The sequence below is a fragment of the Cyanistes caeruleus genome, chromosome 3 (assembly GCF_971803275.1).
Source record: "Cyanistes caeruleus chromosome 3, bCyaCae1.hap1.1, whole genome shotgun sequence".
NCBI lineage: Eukaryota > Metazoa > Chordata > Aves > Passeriformes > Paridae > Cyanistes > Cyanistes caeruleus.
The window spans coordinates 2,104,658-2,127,616 of record NC_141703.1 but is presented as its reverse complement, the minus strand read 5'-3'; the positions used below and the strand labels follow the sequence as shown (position 1 = coordinate 2,127,616).

Genomic DNA, 22,959 nt, shown 5'->3' with positions numbered 1-22,959 from the left:
TCAAAGCACATCCAGGGAAATTCCTGGTGGCTCTGGCTGCTCTGTCCTAATTCCCAGTTTGTGTTTTGTCCCTTTTTCTGGGCAGGATCCACACCTGGGGTGGGAAGACCCAGGTCCTCCTTAAGCTGGGTATCGTTAAGCCCAGTGTTAATGGTGAGGAGTTTAGGATGTGTCTGGGAATGTGGCTTCAATCCTGGTGTGGCACAGCAACAAATGGAATTGGGGAAGGGATTTAAGGTCATCCCATTCCCACCTGCCATGGCAGGGCCACCTCCCACTGTCCCAGGAGCTCCCAATGTCCAGCCTGGCCTTGGGCACTGCCAGGGATCCAGGGGCAGCCCCAGCTGCTCTGGCAATTCCATCCCAGCCCCTGCCCACCCTGCCAGGGAACAATTCCTGCCCAAGATCCCAAGATCCAGCCCTGCCCTCTGCCCCTGGCAGCCATTCCCTGGCTCCTGGCCCTGCAGCCCTTGTCCCCAGTCCCTCTCCAGCTCTCCTGGAGCCCCTTCAGGCCCTGCAAGGGGCTCTGAGCTCTCCCTGGATCCTTCCCTTCTCCAGGTGAGCACCCCCAACAAAATTTCAAATCCAATTACCAATCACAACGACAAATTCTCATCCAGCCAGGAAAAAAAATGCCCTTAAAGGATCAGAACCCACCACCACAGCAGCTGAATCTCCAGCAGACAGCTTTGGTGTCAAACTCAAAGCTGCACCGAGAGCTTTCAGTTCCCACTCGTAAGAGAAGGTGGAAAAAGGACTCAGTGCTCACTTCCAATAAATGTGAGCCCTATTTGTGGGAGAAGAGCCTTGCTGTGCTGGCAGGGCTGCTGGCCAGGGACTATTTTTGATGTGCAGCTGCTGCCCAGAAACATCTGAGAGTTTCTCTTCTTCGGGCTCGGTGCTGCCGGGGTCAGGAAGCGGCCTCTGCTCTCGGTTCTGGGCAGAGCTGAGCAGGTAGGGGAGGCCTGCAGGACACCTCAGCAACCCCAAAACCAGCCCAGGGGGAAATCCAGGTGCAGAGGAGGGTGAGTGGATCTGTTCTGAGCTCTTGTTGCAGATATTTGGTTTGATATCAAAAATAAAAGTGGCTGATTAAATAAAAAAGCCACGCGTTTCAGGGTGATGTCACAGTTTGGGTTGGAAAGGACCTTAAAACTCACCCAGTCCCTCAGGGGCATCTTCCACTATCCCAGGTTGCTCCAAGCCCTGTCCAAGCTGCTCTGGACACTTCCAGGGATGAGGCAGCCGCAGTTTCTCTGTGCCAGGACCTCACCACCTTCACAGGAAGGAATTCCTCCCTAATATCCAGTTCCTAATCTGCTGGGAAAACAGGAATGGGAACATGAAGTGAAGGCTGGAGAGCACCCAGGATGGGTTAGTCCAGTGCCCAAAGCTTGGAGATGAGTTTAATACAAAACACAAGAGAAAAAAATTCCGATCTTCTGCAGGATCAGCTTTCCCTGGGAGCCCAGAGGAGCAGGATCAGCTCTCTCTAAGCCAAGCTCCACCTGGGCAGGTGATATCTTGAAAATCCAGGTGCCAGACGTAAAAATCATGGAGATTTCAACAGGTTTTAGAGTTTTCTTCTCCAAAATTCTGGCAGGGGAAGCTGCAAAACTGCTGCAATAAAAGGTTTCTCCTCTCCTCCCCCCCGTGAGAACAGCACACGTTCGTGGGGGTTTTTTGGAGGTTTGGGGTTTTGTGCATTTGTTTTTCTTCCCCAAACCTCAGCTGAGAGGAGCTGCAGCAATCTCCTCTGGCTGCCAGCAGCTGTGGTGAGAGAAAAGGTGACAAGAAAGGTGAAAGGGCCTTTCATGGGGGGCGTTTTTAGGCTGGAGCTCAGAAAAATTCAGAGAGGAGCCCAAATCAGTGAGGCCACGGTGAGCCTGCTGAACCTGGCCTTGGGGACACCCCAAATCTTCCTGGATGCTCATCCTCTGCTCTCTCCTCCTTAAGGTGGAGAACTGGGCTGAGTTTTGGGCAGGGAAGCATCAGTAAAATTGATTTTTGTCAATTTGAGGAGCTGTTTGTCACCTTTGCTCGCTGCTGGGGCTGTGACACCTGCAAAGGACACCCGGGGAGGGATCCAGAGGACAAATTCCAGGTGCAGCTCACCCTGAGCGAGGTCTGGGTTGAGTTTTGTGTGCCTGGATCTGCCCCTGGTGTCTGTGGGCTCTTCTGGACACAAAACCAGCAATAAAAGCAGGGTTTTGACCTTTCCCTCTCCTTTTCCTGTCAAACAGCTCCGAGGAACCAGGCACAACACTTGGGAAGCCATCTGGAAAGATCCAGGATTGTGTTCCACCACATTTCAGTGTCTTTAGGTTTAGAAACTTTCCACTGTGCCAGCTTTGTCAGAGCCTTGTCCAGCCTGGCCTTGGACACTTCCAAGGATGGGGAATCCACAGCTTCTCTGGGCACCCTGAGACGCCCTCCCCACTCTCCCAGCAAGGAATTTCTTCCCAAAATCCCACCCAACCCTGCCCTCCTTCTCCTTAAGGCCATTCCTGAAGGAGGGATGGGAGGTTTTCCTCACAAAGACTTTTTGCTGCCGTTGCTCCAGGATGAAAAACTCCCTTTACACCCACGTGGTCATTGTTTCCATGTTTTCTTCACCACCTGCTGCTCCTGGGGAAGATCTCAACCCCCTAGGAATCGTCCCTGCTGTATTATTCTCATCTCCATGGGCTCAGAGTTCATGGAATCATGGAATGGTTTGGCTTGGAATGAATTTTAAAAGCTCATCCCATTCCATCCCTTTCCCATGGGACACCTTCCACTGTCCCAGGTTGCTCAGAGCCTGGCCCTAAACGCTTCCAGGGCTCCAAGGATTCTCCTTCCCCTTTCCCTCCATCAGGGTCAGCTGGGTGGGAATGCTGGAATTCCCACCCAGAGCCTCAAAGCCTGGAATCTGGATAAAAAGCAGAGCTGAGCTTTCTGGCCATGACGAGGCAAAAGAGGAGAAGCTCAGTCCCTGGGGAGCTCAGGCCTGTTCCTGCTGCTCGTGTTCAGCTACTAAAAACCACTTTTGTTTTGTCTAACTCCACATCTCTCCCCGTCCTTATGGAAAGGAAATCCAAATCTGGGAATCTGGGACAGAACCCAGCAAATTTGTCTGTTTTCAAAGCCCTCCAGTGGAGCTCACTGAGGTAATGGCTGCATTTCTGTCAGAGCCAGCTGGGTTCTTTTTCTTTCCCCCTTCTTTTTTTTTTTATTTTCTGGCTTCTCCGATTTTTTTTTCCAGCCTGACAAGAAACCGGTGGCTGAAGGAAGCAAAAGGATATAATTTATTCTCTCTGGGCTACCCTGCTCCTGACAGAGGCAAATTTTCCTGCTAATCCTCTGCGTCTGGATATTTTATTCCTTTCAGTTGAAATCCTTGAACCCTTGAAATCCTCATTTCCCTTTGCTGGTGATGTCACCTTTCCACCTCCAGCTCATGAGTCACATCCAACAGCAAAGCCAACAACTTCAGCCCCCCAACACTTCCCTAAATGCCTGATGGAGTGGGAATATCAGGGATCTACTGGATAAAATCCCATGGAACACAGAGGAACCTCTAATCACCTTGTAATTAGAACAGCAGGAGTTGTTGGGAAAGAGGGAGGGAAGGTGAGAGCTGGTTTTTGGGATGCTCAAAAATGATTTTTTTTCCATGAATATTTCCATGTGTCCCGTGGGAACGAGGATATTGCTTGAAAGCATCAGCCCCCAATTCCAAAAACGAGGAGTGCTGGGCACGGTGGAACTGGTGATGTCACCATGGAAAGGTGAAATTTGATGTTTGAGAACCTGGAAAAGAAGGTAGGGAGGGAAATGGAAAAAATGAAGCAGCAAATCCGACAGCTGGAGAGCCCGAAGGAGCAGGAGAGATGACTCAGCTTCCCAACCCAAGGCCAGCAGCTCCATTTTGGGATAGCAACAGGTTCTCGTTTCTCCTCCTGAAGTTTCTTGGACAGGCTCTGGACTCCTTACAAAAATGTGTTCCTGTCTGGGGCTGGGAGCAGCTGCTTCTCCACTCGGCCAAATCTTCCACAGCTCAGAGAGGAAAACTTGGGAATATCTGGGAATAGGCACCTCAGGGTGATCCTAAACACAAGGGGAGGGCTGGACCTTTGAATTAAATTGTTGTGTTTGGGATACACCGGACAGAACAGAACAGAAAATGCTCCAAGATTTAAAAAAAGGGGATTTTCCAAAGGGTTTCAGCCGTGCTTCCCAGGAAATCCGTGAGGATTGTGTTTTGAGGGAAGTGTTCAGGTCCCAGTGTGCACAGGGAAGTGTTCCAGGGGAGGATCTCCCATCCAGGGATGAGGTTTCCCTGGAGCCTTCTCTTCTCCAGGCTGAACACCCCCACAGGGTTTTCCCAGTTCCTCCTGGATGTAAATCTTCACCACAACAGCAGCTGAGAGGGAGAGAGAGGGAAAGGTGAGGCTGAGAAATTCTCAGCGAGGAAAAGTGGAAAAAAAACAAACAGGAAAAAAAAGGGGAAAAAATGAAAAAAATAAAAAAAAAGAAGGAAGTAAAAAAAGTAAAAATATTAAAATTTGAAGTTACAAGGAGCGACTCTACAGGTTAATGCGGCCCTTCCTGAACTCTCTGAACTCCTCCCCTGAAGGCTTTTCCTGCCCTTCCCTCCCTTCCAGCCCTGCTGCCCTGGGAGCCTCTGGAGCCTGGCCTTATATTGGGTCCCAATTTGGAAGGTGAAGGCTTGGCTGACGCCTCCATGAGGTCACCATGTCCGAGCTGGGGGTGACAGCCCTGGGAGAGCCCCAGGAGCCGGCTGGGAGGAGGGGAAAGGCCAATGGGAACCATCCTGGGAAAAGTCCTTCTGGAAGGAGTCAGACTCTGAGTCAAAAGGGAGGATTTTGCTGTTCTGGGCTGATTTTCCTTTGGCTTTTCATGTTTATTTTTAATAAAAAGCTCAGTGAGGGTGTGAGGAGGAGTTGGAATTGGGTGGTGGCCCTGAGGAGCTGAAGGGATGCTTCTCTGCTCTTATCTTCAGCCACGTTGTCAAGGCAGAGAGCAAAGGAAAAAATAAACCAAAAAAAATTTATTTTTTGCCCTAAGGAGCAAGTAAATCAGGAAATTAATTCATGAATGGAAAATGGGAATGTCCTGAGTGGGAAGGGACCCACAGGGATCATCAGGCCAAGCCCAGGCCCTGCCCAGACCCCCCAGCAATCCCAGCCTGGGCAGCCCTGGCAGCAGTGTCCAAATGCTCCTGGAGCTCTGGCAGCCTCAGAGAAGAGAAGGACGTGTGGAGACCTCAGAGCACCTTCCAGGGACTGAAGGGGATCCAAGGAAGCCAGAGAGGGATTCAGCATCAGGAACTGGGGTGCCAAGAAAAAGGGAAATGGCTTCAAACTGACAGAGAGCGGGTTTGGATGGGATATTGGGAAGAAATTCCTCCCTGGGAGGGTGAGGAGGCTGAGTTTTCCCACAGAGCAGCTGGGGCTGCCCCTGGATCCCTGGCAGTGCCCAAGGCCAGGCTGGACATTGGGAGCTCCTGGGACAGTGGGAGGTGGCCCTGCCATGGCAGAGCTGGGAATGGGTGGGCTCTGAGGTCCTCCCAACCCAAACCATTCTGGGATTCTCTGAAGTTTCTCCCGCAGGCCAGGGGCCTCTGCATTGATCCTGGAGCAGGAATTCTGTGGAATGGGGCTGTTGGGAAGAGCTCCCGAGTTCACAGAGTGTTCAGGCAAACCTGGAGCTGCCACCAGCGTCACCCACAAGGAACTGAGTGTGGGAGTGAAGTGAGGAAAGAACGAGACCAGGAACTCCTCGTGACGTGTGGCACCACCTGCCCCTTCCACCCTCACCCAGTGAGGAACCTCCCGCGCATCTTCTCCCACCAAACCTCTCAGGGACAAACTGCAGCACCCTGGCAGCGAGGCTGGAGTCCAAAAATGGGCTCTGGAGCCCATTTTTCCTGGGAGATGGGATTCAGTTTTCAGTCTGCAGCTCCTCAGAGGGACAATCTCTGCTCCTGCCACAGGGACAGCAGCAGGGAGCGGCTGCAGCTGGCCCAGCAGGGATTTAGGTTGGCTTTTAGGGCAAGGCTCTTCTTTCCCCACAGGCTGCTGGCACTGCCCAGGCTCCCCAGGGAATGGGCACGGCCCCGAGGCTGCCAGAGCTCCAGGAGCATCCAGGGATGCCCAGGCTGGGCTTGTTGGGGAGGAACAGGGCTTGGATTCCATGATTCCTCCCACTCAGGATATTCCACAATTTACTCTTTCAAACGCTCACCTTATTCAAGCAGGGAGAAACACTCTGAAAAGCTTTTGTTGGTTTTTTTTTGGGATATGGAGACAATGTCCTCCGTCTCCTTCTTCAGTTAGGACAGTGACTGAAAAGAGAAATAAAATAAAACAAAAAGGAAAGTGTCCTGCTGCAGGGAACAGCTGCATCCAGGAATCCCCCAATGTCTGGGAATCACCCCTGGAAAGAGATTATTGTTCATCCTTTGACATCCAGAGCCGTTCCCCACCTCAGCAGCTCTGGCTTCATTCTGGGCATTATCCTAAATCCCATTTTGTTCAGAATAACAGGATTATTCTCTGAGAGTTCATCATTATTAACTTAATTGAATGAATTAAGGGACAAAAGACATCGAGTGATTTCTGGTATTCGACAGGGCCAGTGACAGGAATTTTCTGCTTTCCTCAGGAATCCTTTGGGTGGATCACGTCTGCAGATCAGGAATTCTTTTTCCTTTGGGATCACAAATTCCTACTGCTGTGTTTGCAGCAGTTGATTGGTTCTTTAGGGAACCACTGCTGATAGAAAAGTTCTGATGGAAATTTTGCATTTTATGGAGAATTCCTGCGGATTTCTCCTCACTTGGCCTTTGACCACCCAAACCTGAAGGAGCTTTTCCTCAAACTTTCCCCATTTTGAATTTCTTTCTTTTGTGTTTTACTCTTTTTGTTTCATTTCCACCCAAGTTCAATCTCCAAAGGCCTTTTCCTTCTTCCATTTATGATTTTGATTGCAATGATTTTTATTTTTCCAGCATTTCAGCCTAAATTTAGAGATTCTGATACCAAAATTAGCGGTGATTTTCTTTTTGATATTGAATCACCTGGGGCTGCAGCACCAAATAATTGATTTTTTTTTTTAAGCTCTCTTAATTCATCTGTGAAAAAACACTTTTCTGAGCAGCCTAGACTTAGACTTAGAACCAGTTTTAAGTCCAGAATGGTCCCTATGCTTTGTGCTGGCATTAAATATTGGGCAAGGAACACCTCTTTGATCTGGGCTTGGACAGAGGGCAATTTCCAGCCCGTGGAAATTCTGTATCAATATCAAATTAGATAATTAATAATCGTAATTATGAGGGGAAGACTGATGAGTTTGGGTTCCTTACGTGGATCCTTCACCCCACTGGCCTCGGAGAGGTTGGGATGGGGCTTTTCCTTCCAGGTTCTGCTGCTCTGCAAATGGAAAAATATTTGGAAGTCTTGTTTTGGTGCCTCAGCCTCTGCTTTCTTTCCCTTTTCAGGACACTTCACCCCAGCCAAGTTTTCCTTTGTCTCACAGCCTCAGGAAAGAAGAAAAAAAAGGGAAAAAGAGAAGTTTTCTCCGAATTTTAACAGAAGTAAGAGGAGTGTGAGGAGAAAGGATACACTCATGATACAAAAAAAAGGGGGAAAACCCACTTTTCCTGCTGTCTGGACGTCCAAAAGAAAGCAGCCAGCAAAATTCCTAAGGAAAAGGAATAAATGACATCCCTCTGGTGCCCCTGGAAGTCTGGAGTACCCGGCTTTGCTCCTGTTCTGCTTCCAGTGAAGCAGCTGCCAGATTTGTCCTGTCTTGGAGGCAGAACACATCAGGCTCCTGGCAAATCCAGGTGCTGGGATGGATCCTGGAAATCCCACAGCAGGAGGAGAGCAGAGGGAAAGAAAACACAGCTTCCTTCTGGGATAAAAATAGATGGACACACACAGGAGCTGAAAATTCCTGGCTTCTGTTTGGTTTTGTTCTTGGATTTCTTTTTATTCCCTCTCACCTTGCTGCTTCCCTCTCCCATCCCGGATGGATGGTGCTTCCCAAGCTCTCCTCCAAGACATTTTCAACTTAAAAAATAAAAAAATAAAATACCACAAAAATCTAAATTAATAAACCCCTGCAAATTCCCATAAGGAAAAATGAGATATTTAATTTTGATGTGGAAGCAAAAGCAGGTTTTCATTTCCTCTGGGAATGGAAAACTGCCCTGACACGGATCCACGTGGGGCTCTCCTGCTCACACACATCCACAGGCGCTCCCAAATCCCTGCAGCTTGGAATTTCAGCTCCAGAAGGGTGGTTGTGCCAGCAGGGATCTTAAATCTTGGGATAACACAGGAAAATCAATTCGCCCTTGGCGTTGCTCCGTTCAGCTCAACCACTTGAACATTCCCTGTTTTTTAGCAGCCCTGAGTGCTCTTTTGCTTTTCCAAGCTCGGAATGCCATGAGGACGAACCACTGGATCCATTGGCACAGATAAAAATGGGAGGAAGTTTCTTTGGAGGAGCAGGTGTGGAGGGATCAGGCTGGAAACTTCCCCAGCTTCGATTCCTAGAAGGCTCCACCACTAATTTTCTTCAAATTAACCAAAAATAAGAGGCAAATTCCAACTGGGAGGAACTGGGGAGTGATTTTTAGCTGGAATGGGAGGCTGGGGAGCTGTGACACCCAGCCAGCCTCAGCCTGACTCCAGACAACATCACAGCAAAGGCTGTTTTCCCAGGAAAAGCATCTCCAATGGAAAGAAATTGGAACAAATCCCCCAAGAATCAGCTCAGGGGCTGGGATTTGGGATTGGCAGCTCCCAACATGGAGAAGAGCACTGCCCTGTGTTATTTTTTTAGGTCAAGACTTTTTCCTAGGATCCAAAATAATCACAATTCCTGTGGAAAGCCAGGGATCCCAGCCTGTTTTACACATTAGGAATGGGAAAGATGAAATTTTTTTTCCCCTCAGTGTTAAAAATTCCAAAAGCTTTGCATTAACCTTCACTGCTGGGATTTTACATTTTCCTTGTTAGGTGACATGGAGAAGTCTGGTTTGGTGGGGAATGAAAAGGATAAGGAAACCTGAACGGGATTAGAAGTTCCAGGCCCCATCCCTGGAGAAATATCAGAGCTGGGATCATCCCTCCAGGTGCTGTTTCTTACTTGTTCTTGTGGCCTCTCAATGTTTCCACCCAAGGTCTATGTGAGATCTCCCGAGGATGGAAATACATCCAAGAACTCAAGCCAGCTGCTTGGAAAACACAGTCCCAAGGTCTTCAAAATGCTCAGGAAATCAAAATCCGAATCCTCAAGGTGGAAAGAGACCCTCAGGACCATCCAGTCCCACCCTCAAGCTGCACCACGAAACCCTGTCCCCAAGGGCCACATCTGGAAACCTCTGGAGAACTCCCAGAGATCCCACCACCACCTCCCTGGGAAACTCATTCCAGTGCCTCACCAAACTGGCAGGGAAATAAAACTCAGTGATGCTCTGCAAGACTTGAGAGAATTGAGCAGAGATGGTCTCGAGTTTGTAGTCAAGGCTCCCAATCCTCTTGGAAGAACAGGTCTGTCCTAGATCCATCTTTTTTCCTGGGCTTTGTCAGCACTGGAAAGTTGTGTGTTTGTGTGAAAGGATCATGCCCGGAGTAAATGAGAACAAATTACTGAGAATGAGCCCTAAATCTGACAAATTTAAGATATTTTTACCTGCAGTGTTTAAAGCTGGGGCTGTTTCAGCTTAGGGGCCTTTGTGCATCAGGAAAAACACAGAATTATGGAGCCATAGAATGGTTTTCGTTGGGTTGGGAAGGACCTCAAAGCCCCTCCAGTGCCAGCCCTGCCATGTCAGGGCCACCTCCCACTGTCCCAGCTGCTCCCAATGTCCAGCCTGGCCTTGGGCACTGCCAGGGATCCAGGGGCAGCCCCAGCTGCTCTGGCAATTCCATCCCAGCCCCTGCCCACCCTACCAGGGAACAATTCCTGCCCAAGATCCCAAGATCCAGCCCTGCCCTCTGCCCCTGGCAGCCATTCCCTGTACCCTGTCCCTCCAGTCCTGGAGAACCTCCAACCTGTTTTTGCAAACATGGATTGAGCAGGGTGTAGGAAGTTTTAATTCCTCTGTTGTCAGCCATGGAAGTTCTTTTCCCCCTCCCAGGGTTCATTCCCAGGAGAATCCAATCCTTTGGAGCTGTGACCTCCTGACATGGGCACGCACTTGGCTCTACCCCGTGCTGGTCCCAGCTCCCCAGTGGGGACAGCGAGTCTGGGAGCGTTTTCCTCTAGGATGGCACCATTTGGGATCATTTAATTCCTCACCTAGACACAGCTCCTCACTGAGGCCCCGTTCTCCCAAATATTTATGTCCTTGAATAATTTCAGGAGCATTAGGAATGAGCTGAGAGGGCCAAATCCAGCCTTCACAGCAGCAATTCCTTTTCCAAGAGTGACATCCACACTCCAATGCCTTTTTCAGGATGTATGGACTTCAAGATGTGCTCAATTTTTGAAGTGAAGGTTGAGAATTTCCCCACTGTCTGTGCCTGGTTTTATTTGCTATCAATTAACAGATATTTAGTGAGGGTTGCCCAGATCCTTTGTGTAAAATTAATGGTTAAATGTTTGATTTCTGATTATATTTGCAGTTTTTCCTCTTTCTAAAAATAATAAAAGCCATAACAACTGTGATTTTCTTTTGTATTTGTTGCATATAAAAAATACAACAGCACTGAGGCCTAAAAAATCAGCTTTTTCCTCAACTTTATAAAAATTTTACAAGGTATAAAACCCCTGAAACAATAAATTTTCTGCTGGAAATGATGACTGGAGCAAAACTAACAGATGTTGATCTAATACTCCTAAAAACAGAGAACATGGAACTTTAACTCAGCTTTACAAATACGCACTTTTGATTTCTTCATACTCCATATTTAAAACCTTGGTTTTCTGGGATGAACTAGGTGGTTTTAGGGATTTTGTGCAAGTTTTTCCCTCAGATTGTGAAGTTTTAGCAGGAAATGTGTTTGTATTTAGGAGCAAGTTCTTATAGGGCTCAGGCCACATCCTCACTGGTGTAAACTGGCAGAGGCCTACAGGAGCTGATTTAATAAAATGAAACACAAAATCACACATTTCTGGTTTGGACTGGGTAACTCAGCTCAGCCTGAAGTGAGTTTATTGATGTGAGGAGCAGAAAAGCAGGAAAAAAAGGGCAAATCCCCTCAGTTAAGCTGGTTAGGCCGAGTTTTCCAAGCAGGCCTATGATCATCGATCCTGGGGAATTAACTAAAAATGGCATTCCCAGGAAATTAAACCCCAATACCGAGAACTCAGCACATCCCATGGGTTTGAAGCCCATCCTGAGCAATCCCTGTGGAGCTCAGGTGGGAATTTGGCCACCAAATTGTCCCCGCAGTGGCCCAGGCCACATCGTTCCCTGTGTGGGACACCAGGAGTCGTAAAATTCTTCCCTGTGTTTATCTTCTTGTTTTCACCCTCTTTGCTGGGAAAATGCAGAAAACAAACCAAGCTGAGTTGGTTTAACTGGTTTGGGATATAAATTTATGGCCAGGGAGAGCTGGGGGTGCTCACCTGGAGAAGAGATGGATCTGGGGAGACCTGAGAGCTCCTTCCAGGGCCTTAAGAGGTTTAGAAAAGGAGGGAGATGGACTTTTTAGAGGGATAAACAGTGACAGGATAAGGGGGAATGGTTTTAAACTGCCAGAGGGCAGGGCTGGATGGGATCTTGGGCAGGAATTGTTCCCTGGCAGGGTGGGCAGGGGCTGGGATGGAATTGCCAGAGCAGCTGGGGCTGCCCCTGGATCCCTGGCAGTGCCCAAGGCCAGGCTGGACATTGGGAGCTCCTGGGACAGTGGGAGGTGTCCTTGCCTTCCACTTTAAGATCCTTTCCATCACAACCCATTCCATGATTCCCTGACTAACCGTGACCTCCCCAGGGCTTCTCCCAGCCCCTCATTGCCCCTGTGTGTCCCTGTCACCATGTCACCATGGTGTCAGAGGCGCTGACATGCCAGGCCAGCCCTGCTGATGGTGGGAGCTCTTCCCAGGGGACAGCACAAACACAATCAGCACCTCCAAATTCCCATCCCAAGCTGGGAACTGATCCTGGCTTTTATTCCTTGCCTGACTGAGCACATCCAGCTGGGCCATCCCTCCAGTCCAGGCTGTGACTCAGCAGTGAGAGATGAACACCGACCCCAAATCCTCCCTTTGCTGCCTTAAGTGTTTGTTCCCAACTGTGGGAATGATTTCTTGGGATTGCTGATGGATGATTCAGTGCTATCCAGGGAATCCCCTTGAACCCCACATGGATTGACTCATCCTCTTGCTCATCGGGCCCACCTGCTCAGGGCATAACTGTGGTGGAAATCCACACTCCCTTACATGGATGAAATTCCCAGCTGGAATGGCACATGGTGCCTGCTGGCAGCATGGAATTGGGCTTGGATTTGACCTTGGATTTGTTCTTTGTGCCACTGGTTGGGAGCAGTTCTGAACTAGTGTTAATTTATTGTGATTTACTTGTAAAATATTCCTGATTTTTCTCCCGAGGAAAAGAGGGATGAAGCTGAAAAGGAAAAGAGTTGGTGAAGCTGAAGCCAAACTAGAAGGGATTAAAAAGGACAAGAAGAATTTCTCCATGGGAAGGGTGGTCAGGCATTGGCAGGGTCTGCCCAGGGAGGTTTGGAGCCCCCATCCCTGGAAGTTTCCATGGAATGATTTGAAGAGAAAGAGAGAAAAAAGAGACAAAGAAATAAATCCAAATCTCTCAGGTGGGAAATTTACAGATGGATCAGGACAACTCTGACTGGAATAAAACAGAAATTCATGGATGGCACTAGGATCCATCCAGCTTGGGAAAGATCCCAGTCCTTGTGCTCCATGTAAATCATCCTTCACAGCAAAAGTGGAGCCTCCCAGGTGTTCCATCAGGGAATCTTCCCTGGAGACTTTTTGAGGCTCTGAGGAAAATGAGACCAAAATAGGAGATCCAAGAAAATTGGCAAATTTTACCTCAGAAAAATCTGATTCACCTTCATCAAGATCTCAACTGAATAATAGAAAAAGTTGCTACTTTAAAGTGGGAGTGAATTTTTTGGATGTTTTTCCTTGTTCTAAACTGAAAGTAAATGAAGGGAAAACTCCAATTAATTTCATTTAAGCCGATGATGGGCAGTTTTGAAAATCCCACAGAAGGGTCTGTGTGCTCTGCTCTGCCCCGGTGCCTTCCCAGCATTGCTGGGACATTGCTGCCATACAATTGGGGTTGTGCAATGTGGTTTTCCATATCTTTGGCTCTCTGTCTTCCCAGAAAGAGGGTAGAGGAGGAAGGCACTCGGATATTCAGGGCAGGAATTTTTGTCTTGGATTTTCACTTCAGTGAAGGACAGATCAGTACTACTAAAGCTGGCTAACAAAATTTAAGAATTTAAGGGTTTTTTTCCCTATTTTTATTCCTATATTTAAAGGTTATAGGTTGTTTATTCCTAGATTTATATCTTTGATCTAAATCTCTGATTTTTTAACAAATCAACCAAAGCTGGTAACTCAATCTCCACATAAAATAAAACCAGGAGTGGAGTGGAGGCACCACTGCAGGACAATTCCTCCAGCTCAAGAGTAACCCTGAGAGCTCCATAAACTTTTTTGAGATGACTGCAAGACTTTAAAATAAAGATTTCCCGCTACAAGCAAGCTGCAGTAGCTAAATATATCCTTCCTGTTTATTCTGTGTGTGATTTCAGCCCAAGCTCCAGCCCAAAAAACAAAAAGCATCAGCACCCCAGCCCTGGTGAGTAACAGCAGCATCACCTGACCAAAGCTGGTAACCAAAGCCCTGCAGGCTGCTCCAGCTGGAGATATCTGGGTCAAATCAGCTCTGTGGTTCAGTTCAAACTTTGGAGAGAAGACAAAGATAATTTCCTTTTTCCTCTCATTTTTAGGGAAGTGTTTCCATTTGTAACGAGCTGTCGATTTTGGAGGGTGAAGAGGGGGTTTAGAAAGAACTTCTGGAGTGTTCAGGACATGCTTGGCTTTGACAAAGATTTTCCAGCTTCTCAGTTGATGACAGACTGAGAACTGGATTCAGAGATCTCCTATTTAACCCTTTCTTTAATTTATGATTTTTATTCTCCTAATAATCCCCTCAGCCCAACAAGCCCCTCCGCATCGCGCTCCCAGGGTGGGAATACAGGGATGCTCTGGTTTCTCCCCTCCCCAAACCAGACATCTTCTGGGAGGGAAAGGTCAGAGGATGACGATTTCTTTTTGTCAGCAGATGAGAGGAAACAAAACCTCTCAATAGCCAGCCCCAAAAATGACCAGAGGCACCGTTTTGCAACACAGAATGTACAACCTAATAAATCCCAACCTCTCTGATGTAACTTCAAGTTATTCCTTCCCTACCTCTCTTCTTGTCTGGGAGGGGAAAAAAAAAAAGGTCAATTTTGTATTCCGAATCCACTCTCAGAGATTTCACGATTGTGCCATTGGCCAGAGTTCAAACAGTGCAGGCAGGAAAGAATGTCCAGCTGTCAAGTGTAAACAGCACCGGGTACAGCTCAGAAGCGCCTCAGACAAATCAGCCGATGTCATCAGCCGCTTTTAATTAAGAGCAGACCAAATATCCTCTCCCTGCCCCCTCCCTCCTGCTTCTCCCGCTTTTTCTTCCCCCCTCTTCAGTGCCTTGGAACTCCAATGGTTTGTGGGGTATTGTCCTGACAATGGATGAGTTTTCCACCTTGGTTTTATTTTGGAAGAGGATTTCTGCCTTTCTGAGAAACAAGGAGGGAGTTTTCCCTCTGAAATCAGGAAAACTTCACACAAATTTACTCTGAAAAACCTGCAGGGAACTTATGTTACATTCAAAGCTTCTTTTCACTTCACCCTTTTTTCTTTTTTTTTTTTTTTTAAGGATATATTCCAACTCACAGCGATTGAGACAAAACTTGGGGGAAAATCGAGTTCAAGAACGGATTCACCGTATTTCTTAATTTATTTTTTTTTTCATCTCGGCTTTTTATTCTGTCCAAGTTGAATGTGACAGTTTTTAAATCCTGTAATTATCCCAATCCTGTAATTATCCATTGTCTTCATGGTGGCAGTCCTTGTGGAAGGCAGAAAATGAATATGGGAAGAGGCTGCCTCCGAATTCAAAGCATACTCCGACATCCCAGCGAGGTCACAGATTTTAATCTCCCAGCCAGGTTGGATTTGCACCTTTCCCACTTTCTGCATGGAAAATCTGGCTCCAGGAACAGAATCCCAGCGTGTTGTTTCATGTTGTTTCATATTCTCATTGTAACTGTTGTTTTAAAAGCAGATTTTGGGCTGATCACCCCAATCCAGAGAGTTTTCCTGTGCCTTGTGCCAGAAGCAGGCCTGGGAAGATGGAAATCTCTTTGCAGCTCATCCTCTTTTCAGGAATTAGGCATTAATCAATATTTAGGCTCTTCTGGGTGGGCCTGAGCTGGAGGTAACACAAAGGAACGGAGGAAAGATGTGGTGCACACATTAATTGTGTTTATTTTTTAATTTTGCATTCTCTCCCCTGGCTTTTCCTGGTTCTGTGTTTTATTCTTCTTGCTGGTTCTCTTCTTACTCTCCCAAAATTAATCTATTTTATTTATTATTTATGTAAATTTATTGTAGCTAAGACCTGACACTGACCAAACATCTCTGTCACAGCAGAATCGTAAAATCATGGATGGTTTGGGGTGGAAAGGACCTTAAATCTCCTCCAGTTCCACCCCTGAAAGATAAGCAGGTGGGGAGTGGTTTTTAGTCCTTCTCTGTTGTGTTGTTGAAATTCCACCTCTTTTGGGGGCCAGGAATTGCCTCTGCTGCTCAACCAGAGGGTGAATTCCCTTTGGAGAGCAGTTCAGAGCTTCCACACCCAGAGAATTCCTGGTGGACACAGCAAACAGGAATTACTGGGAAATGCAGGATTGGGAATTTCCGTGGTTGGGGGGAAAAATCCCGAAGTTGTTTTATTCAAAGTTAATTCCAGTTAATACCAAAGAATCTTGGAATGGTTTGGGTTGGGAGTGACCTCGAGGATCGTCCAGTTCCAATCCTCTCCCACTGTCCCAGGTGCTCCCAGTGTCCAGCCTGGCCTTGGGCACTGCCAGGGATCCAGGGGCAGGATCTCTGGGAATTCCATGCCATCCCTCATCAGCCTCACAGCCAGGAATTTCTTCCCAAAATCCCATCAAAGCCTTCCCTCCATCAGTGGGAAACCATTCCCTCTCATTCTGTCACTCCAGGCCTTGGCAGCTCAAATACAGGAGATTTTTAGAGATTTTTCTTTGCGCTTCCAAATGCTTAAACCCCATCAATTAATCCTAAATTTACCTCATGAATCTCTGCAGAAGGAGCTAAACCACTTCCACATTTAATTTTTTTATTTTTCAGTATCTCTTCCCCTCCAAAGGGGAGAGAAATCCCAAGTGAGCAGCTGGAAATCCAACAGAAAACCCGAAAATTGCGTTAAAATTTATCAAAAGTTCGGTTTTGTCCCTGGCTCTACAAGAACTGAACTGGGAGCAGGTCTGAGACCAAAAAAAGAAAAAAAAAAGAGGAAATAAATGCAAATAATCCTGGAAACATGAGAGGAATTAAGGAGACATATGGAGATCTCCAGGAAATATGGCCTCTATATTTGAAATCTGGTTCCTATTTGCTTCACACATTTTGTGTGCAGCAGGAACAGTTTTTCTTTCTATTCCATGTGGGGTTGGGATGATCTGAATATTAATTTATGAAACAACTCCACAGTGCTTTAATTGCACGTTAATTATGGTGGCTTTATGTAACAGACCACCATTAAATTGTGTTTATTGCACAATTCTTGTATCAGGTTTGGTGGGGAAGCCAAAATTTTTTACAAAGTCACATAAACAGAGGCCCCCCAGATGGATCAGAAGTTGTCTGGAAAAAGCTGGGATTTTTACAAGGCTCAGAATTCCAATAAAACTCCTCTACATCCTCATCCAACAGGAAATAAAACCCCTTTATTTAATAACTCAGCCCTGTTGGGAGGCATTGATGACATCATCAGAACAAATGGATTTAAGGAATAAAAGAAGGATGCACCACTCTGGGACTGGGATTCTCCAGAATGGATGAGTTTTTCACCTTCATTTTATTTTGGAAGAGGATTTCTGCCTTTCTGAGAAACAGGCAGGGAGTTTTCACTCTGAAATCAGGAAAACTCTGCCCAAATTTATTCTTAAAAACCTGCAGGGAAATTTTCTTACATCCAAAGCTTCTCTTCAATTTTTTTTTTTTTTTAAAGGATTTTTTTTATTCCAAATCACAGTGAATGAAACAAAACTTGAGGAAAAATCAAGTTACAGAATTAATTTCTTTCATGAATCATCAAATTCCTTTAATAATTTTTTTTAACCTCTGCTTTTTATTCTGAGTCGAATGTGAGAGTTCTCAAATCCTGTAATTGTCCCAAATTCAGCAGCATCTTTTACAGTTAATTTATGTTTAATTAAATAAGTTATGATGTGTATCCTTTAGATGGTATCAGAAAAAAAATATGAATTATCTGCTTTTATTCGAGGGTCAGTGCACCTCATATTTAATGTGGCCAGAAAAGTCCCAGTGTACACTGAATTTTCACGCTGATAAAGGCAGTGGGATGGGAGGTATGGCCTTTTTAATGCCCTTTAAAAAGTCCTTATTTAATAGGCTGTAACTGCACTGGGTTTTTCCATGGAATGCTTCTTGGGAGCAAATTGGAAACCTGGGATGGAGGGAAATAATCAGGGAAGAGCTGGGGTGAGAAAGGCTCTGGGAAACAGGCAGAGGTGAAGGATTTATCCCAATCCTGCTGGGGCAGGTGGGTTTTACTTCTTACATCTCAGAATGGCTCTGAGATCCGTTCTTCTTTTAATTCCACATGCCAGGAATTAATCCCAGGAGAAATTCAGGGGACTTTTCTCCCTGGTTTGAATAAAAATATTCAGATTTTTCAACAGCCAGCACTGATGATCATTTAAAATAGAACGAAGGAGAGCCTCACACCTGGGACATTCCCCAAACGACTCACAGGGATGGTTTGGATATCTCTGAACTGAAATTTCCCAAAAAAAGAAAGAAAAACCAAAATCAAGTCACACACTGACTGAAATGAGTGTTCAGTTTCGGAGAAAATCCGTCAGGTTTATTTCAGTTACTCATTCGGGCACCAGGCCGGAGTTTTGTCACAAGTTTGGTGACAAAAGTGGCGCCCCGAGCGCGATATTTAAACGAGGAGCAGGCCACAGATGACTCAGCTGCAGCTCAAAACGTTGGGTCCATCGTGTTTGTCCTCGGTGCCAGCAGCAAAAAAAAAGGAAAAATTGGATGGTTTGACCCCAAAGTCCCTCCTCAACTGGGCAGGGGAGAGAAAATCCAACAAAAAATTGATGGATCAGGATAAAGACAGGGAGAGGTCACTTATCACCGTCAGAAAAAACTGATTTGGGGAAATTATTTGGATTTGTCACCAATCAAAAGCAGAGCAGGGTAAGAAGTTAAATAAAAGCTTAAAAACATCTTTGCCCCATCCTTTCCCCTCCTTCCAGGGCTCAGGTTTATTCCCAAATCTCCCTCTTGTCCCCACCTGTGGCACTGGGGGATGGGAATGGGGTTTATGGGCAGTGTGGGTCCCTTTCCATGGGGTCATTCCTGCAGGAACTGATCCCTTTAATCCATGGGGTCATTCCTGCAGGAACTGATCCCTTTAATCCATGGGGTCATTCCTGCAGGAACAGATCCCTTTTATCCATGGGGCCATTCCTGCAGGAACTGATCCCTTTCCCATGGGGTCATTCCTAAAGGAATTGATCCCTTTTATCCATGGAGTCAGTCCTGTAGCAACTGATCCCTTTTCCATGGGGTCATTCCTGCAGGAACTGATCCCTTTTCCCATGGAGTCAGTCCTTCAGGAACTGATCCCTTTAATCCATGGGGTCATTCCTGCAGGAACTGATCCCTTTTCCCATGGAGTCAGTCCTTCAGGAACTGATCCTTTTATCCATGGGGTGAAACCTTCAGGAATTGCTCCCTTTAATCCATGGGGTCATTCCTGTAGGAATTGCTCCCTTTTCCATGGGGTCAGTCCTATAGGAATTGATCCCTTTTTCATTGGGTCATTCCTGCAGGAACTGATCCCTTTTCCATGGGGTCATTCCTTCAGGAATTGCCCCAGAGTGGATCCCTTTTCCCATGGAATCCCAAGCCCTCCCACCAAACCTACTCCAGGTGTGTTCCTCTCTCCACAGGGCCTCAGATCCCTGCCAGGACCCTGCTCCAGGCTGGAATTCCCAGTGGATCACACCTTTTGTCTTGTGCATCCATTATTTTTCCTTCTTAAATACATTAAAGGCTCTTTCTCACAAGTGGCTTCACCCATGGGATCAGCCCCATTAAATCCCCTGGGAATACTCAAGTGCATAAAATTGGGAATCTACAAAAATCCTTCCAGGTGTGGGCACTTCCAAAATGTCCTTGGTGCATACCCCAGTTTAGGATGGAGTTTAAGCTCGTGCTCACATCCCTCTGCCAAGGATCTGGGCTGGTTTTGGGATGGATTTGTGGAGGTGATTTCCAAGATCACAAATGCAAAAATCCTCCTTAAACCCCAATTAAATCCATGGGTTTAGGATCTCCACTGCCACGAGGAGGTTCCAACCTCTTCAAATCCAGACATTTCTTTCTGATCACTTTTTCCCCCTAATTGGACAGAAATTGCTTTATTTGTGGGATCAATTTATCATAATCATGACTGTACACTTTTACTTCTCCAAATCTCTCCCAGAGAAATAGGATTAGGTGAGATGAATACCAAAAAAAAAAAACCAACTTTAAAACCTCCCTGTCTGCCTTAAACCCGAATTTGTGTTTAGCCCCAGGCCTTGGCAGCGATTGAAACGAAATGTTTTGAAACAAAGCAAATTGACTTTTTGCTGACTTTTAATGTGCTGCAAGACACCTGGTTCGACACAAAACATCTATTCACAATTAAAGGCTGAGCTTTTGTTATGCAAAAGGTAAACGAGGGCACAGTGAACTCTGGGAGAGTCAGGTTTGGGGTTTTTTTTTCCCATTTCTCCAGGGGAATTAGTCCAAAAAAAATCCTGTTTGGTGAGAGGAAATCAGGAGTTTTGAGGATGGGTTGGGTTCTTTTTGGGGGGGATTGAGGGGAGGCATTACAGTGGTAAAAAACTCCAAGAGTAGAAAAAATGAACTGGTTCAATTAGGCAAAAAAGGAATATTCCTTTATTTGAATATTGGGTTTTATGCAAATTGTGGGACATTGTGTAAGAGGCCAGGCAGGTTCGTGTCACAGCACAGCTCAAGTGGCATCTGAATCGTGATAATTCCGAGGCACTTTATGAGATCGCTGCTGGATGGAGAGGGAGGCATTTGTGTGTTTTCTGCTGGTTTGGGATTTCCATGGATTCAAAAGCAGGAAAGGGATTGGGATTGTGCCCTGAGCCCCCTGAGGTGAGACCCCACCTGCAGAGCTGCCCCAGCCCTGGGGCCCAGCCCAGGGAGCAGCTGGAGCTGCTGGAGAGAGCCCAGAGGAGGCTCCAGGATGAGCAGAGGGATGGAGCAGCTCTGCTGGCAGCAAAGGCTGGCACAGCTGCCATTGTTCAGCCTGGCCAGGAGAAGCTTTGGGCTGAGCTCAGGGTGGCCTTGCAGGGCCTGAAGGAGCCCCAGGAAAGCTGGAGAGAGACAATTGCCAAGGGCTGCAGGGCCAGGAGCCAGGGAATGACTGCCAGGGGCAGAGGGCAGGGCTGGATCTTGGGATCTTGGGCAGGAATTGTTCCCTGGCAGGGTGGGCAGGGGCTGGGATGGAATTGCCAGAGCAGCTGGGGCTGCCCCTGGATCCCTGGCAGTGCCCAAGGCCAGGCTGGACATTGGGAGCTCCTGGGACAGTGGGAGGTGGCCCTGGAGGACTGGATGAGCTTTAAGTTCCCTTCCTTCCCAAACCATTCCATGATTCCATGAAACTGGGCTGTCACTGGGGATGGGCAGGGGCACCAGGAATCCATGACTGTGGTGGCCCCTGTGAGGAAGGATGAGGCTGGGCTAGATGAGGATGGGATGGATGAGGATGGGCTGGATAAGGATGGGATGGATGAAGCTGAACTGGAAGAGGATGGGCTGGATAAAGATGAGGCTGGAGAAGATTAACTGGATGAGGATTAGGGCTGGGGTTGGAATAAACTGGATGGGGATGGGATGGATGGGGATGGGATGGATGGGGATGGGATGGATGGGGATGGGATAGATGAGGATGGGCTGGATGAGGTTGAGCTGGATGAGGATGGGATAGATGAGGATGGGCTGGATGGGGATGGGATGGATGAAGCTGAACTGGAAGAGGATGGGCTGGATAAAGACGAGGCTGGAGAAGATTAACTGGATGAGGATTAGGGCTAGGGCTAGGATAAACTGGATGAGGCTGAGCTGGATGGGGCTGAGCTGCCTCAGCCAAACCACCTCAGACCATTGGGCTGGGTTTAGTGTTGGGTAAAGCCCAGGTGATAACATCAGCCCCAGGGCAGTTGGGAGGTTTAGTAAGGCTCTGTCTCCAGCTTTGAGATGCAGAGTGAAAGTCCTTTATGACTCTTTTATTGCTTTTGTGCCGAGATCAAAGCCCCAGCTCTAATCTGATGCCATCCCTTTTATGTTCCTACCACCCACTTGTATCCAAAGTCAATCCCAGCTCAGCCTCTTGGGCTTTCCAGGCTGGGGTGGTTTTTTTGGAGAGGTTTTCCAGGGTAATCGTCTGCCTGCTCCTCGGTGGGAGGCTGAACCTTGGAAAAGAGCACGGGCAGACACAAAATTGCATCATTATTTAGCATCAGTATTTTCTCTCGTTACGTTAATGAGGTGGGCGTGTCAGGCCAAAAAAGCACAGTGTTGTATTTAAATTAAATTTTAATTTATTGGTGGTCAAATTTAGGCCTTTCATTATTCATAGGGGGTGTTTTTTAACTACAGATTTACACCAAACTCACAGAAGACAGAAAATAGGGAATTCATGGATTTTCCTTTCCCAGTTGGAAGTGTCACAGCGTGATTTAATCTCTTTTATTTTCTTTTTTTTTTTTTCCTGGAAGGGAAAGCCACTGCTGGGAATCTCAATTTATTAAATTAATCTTCTTGGGCACCAATTTTATAAAGTGCCTCAAAGTGTGAACTGGACACAAAGGGGCCAAGATGTTGAAGGGTGACAGAAAAAGCTCTACTGACAGAAGGCTGTGTGGTCCAATTATTATAAAAAAATAAATAAAGATGAAACCAAGAAAAAAGAGTTTGCAACTTCTTGCCCAAACCAGATTCAAAAAGAAGGAAAAACAAGAGTTCTTGGGAAAAAAACCCAAACACCATGGCAGGTATTTTTATTTTCATATTGATTTTGATTTATTTTCATTTTATTGTGTTTTATATCACTCTAAAGCTGTTCATTTGAGGGCGCAGCTCCCACCAGCCACCTAAACCTGCAGTGCTGCAGCAATTCCCACCTGGAATGAGGAGCTGGGGGATGGAGTTTTGAAAAAAAAATTTGGAACAAAAAGGAATGGAAAAAAAAATAAAAGGCAATGTCTCTGCTCCTGGCAAATCAAAGAGCAGAAGGTTTGAGTTTGGATCTCTCTCAAAAGATTCCCTGAAACCCAAATGAAATGTTTGGGATGTTTCCTTTCAGGTCCCTTGTGCTTTGTAGTAGGAAACAAAGGAAAATAACAACAAAAAGAGCTTTTTAAATAACAAGAGATGAAGACTCAGGAGTTTCAGAAGTGCTGAAATAAAATCTTTTCATGCTCTGAAAATGCCTCTCTTGGGTTTTTTTACCTCACCTAAGACTAATCACCGAATTCATCTCAGATCTGGGAGGTTTCTGAGTGTCCAGGCCTTTGGATTTGACTCATTTTT

At 46.7% G+C, this 22,959-nt stretch overlaps 1 long non-coding RNA gene across 1 annotated transcript; it reads left to right on the top strand.

The window, feature by feature from the left end:
• Positions 1–878: 878 nt before the first annotated feature.
• On the top strand, positions 879–10,644 carry LOC147653875 (uncharacterized). The gene is made up of 3 exons (XR_015285330.1): positions 879–1,025; positions 7,505–7,600; positions 9,197–10,644. It is a non-coding gene; the product is annotated as an uncharacterized LOC147653875 (long non-coding RNA).
• The last annotated feature ends 12,315 nt before the right edge of the window (positions 10,645–22,959 follow it).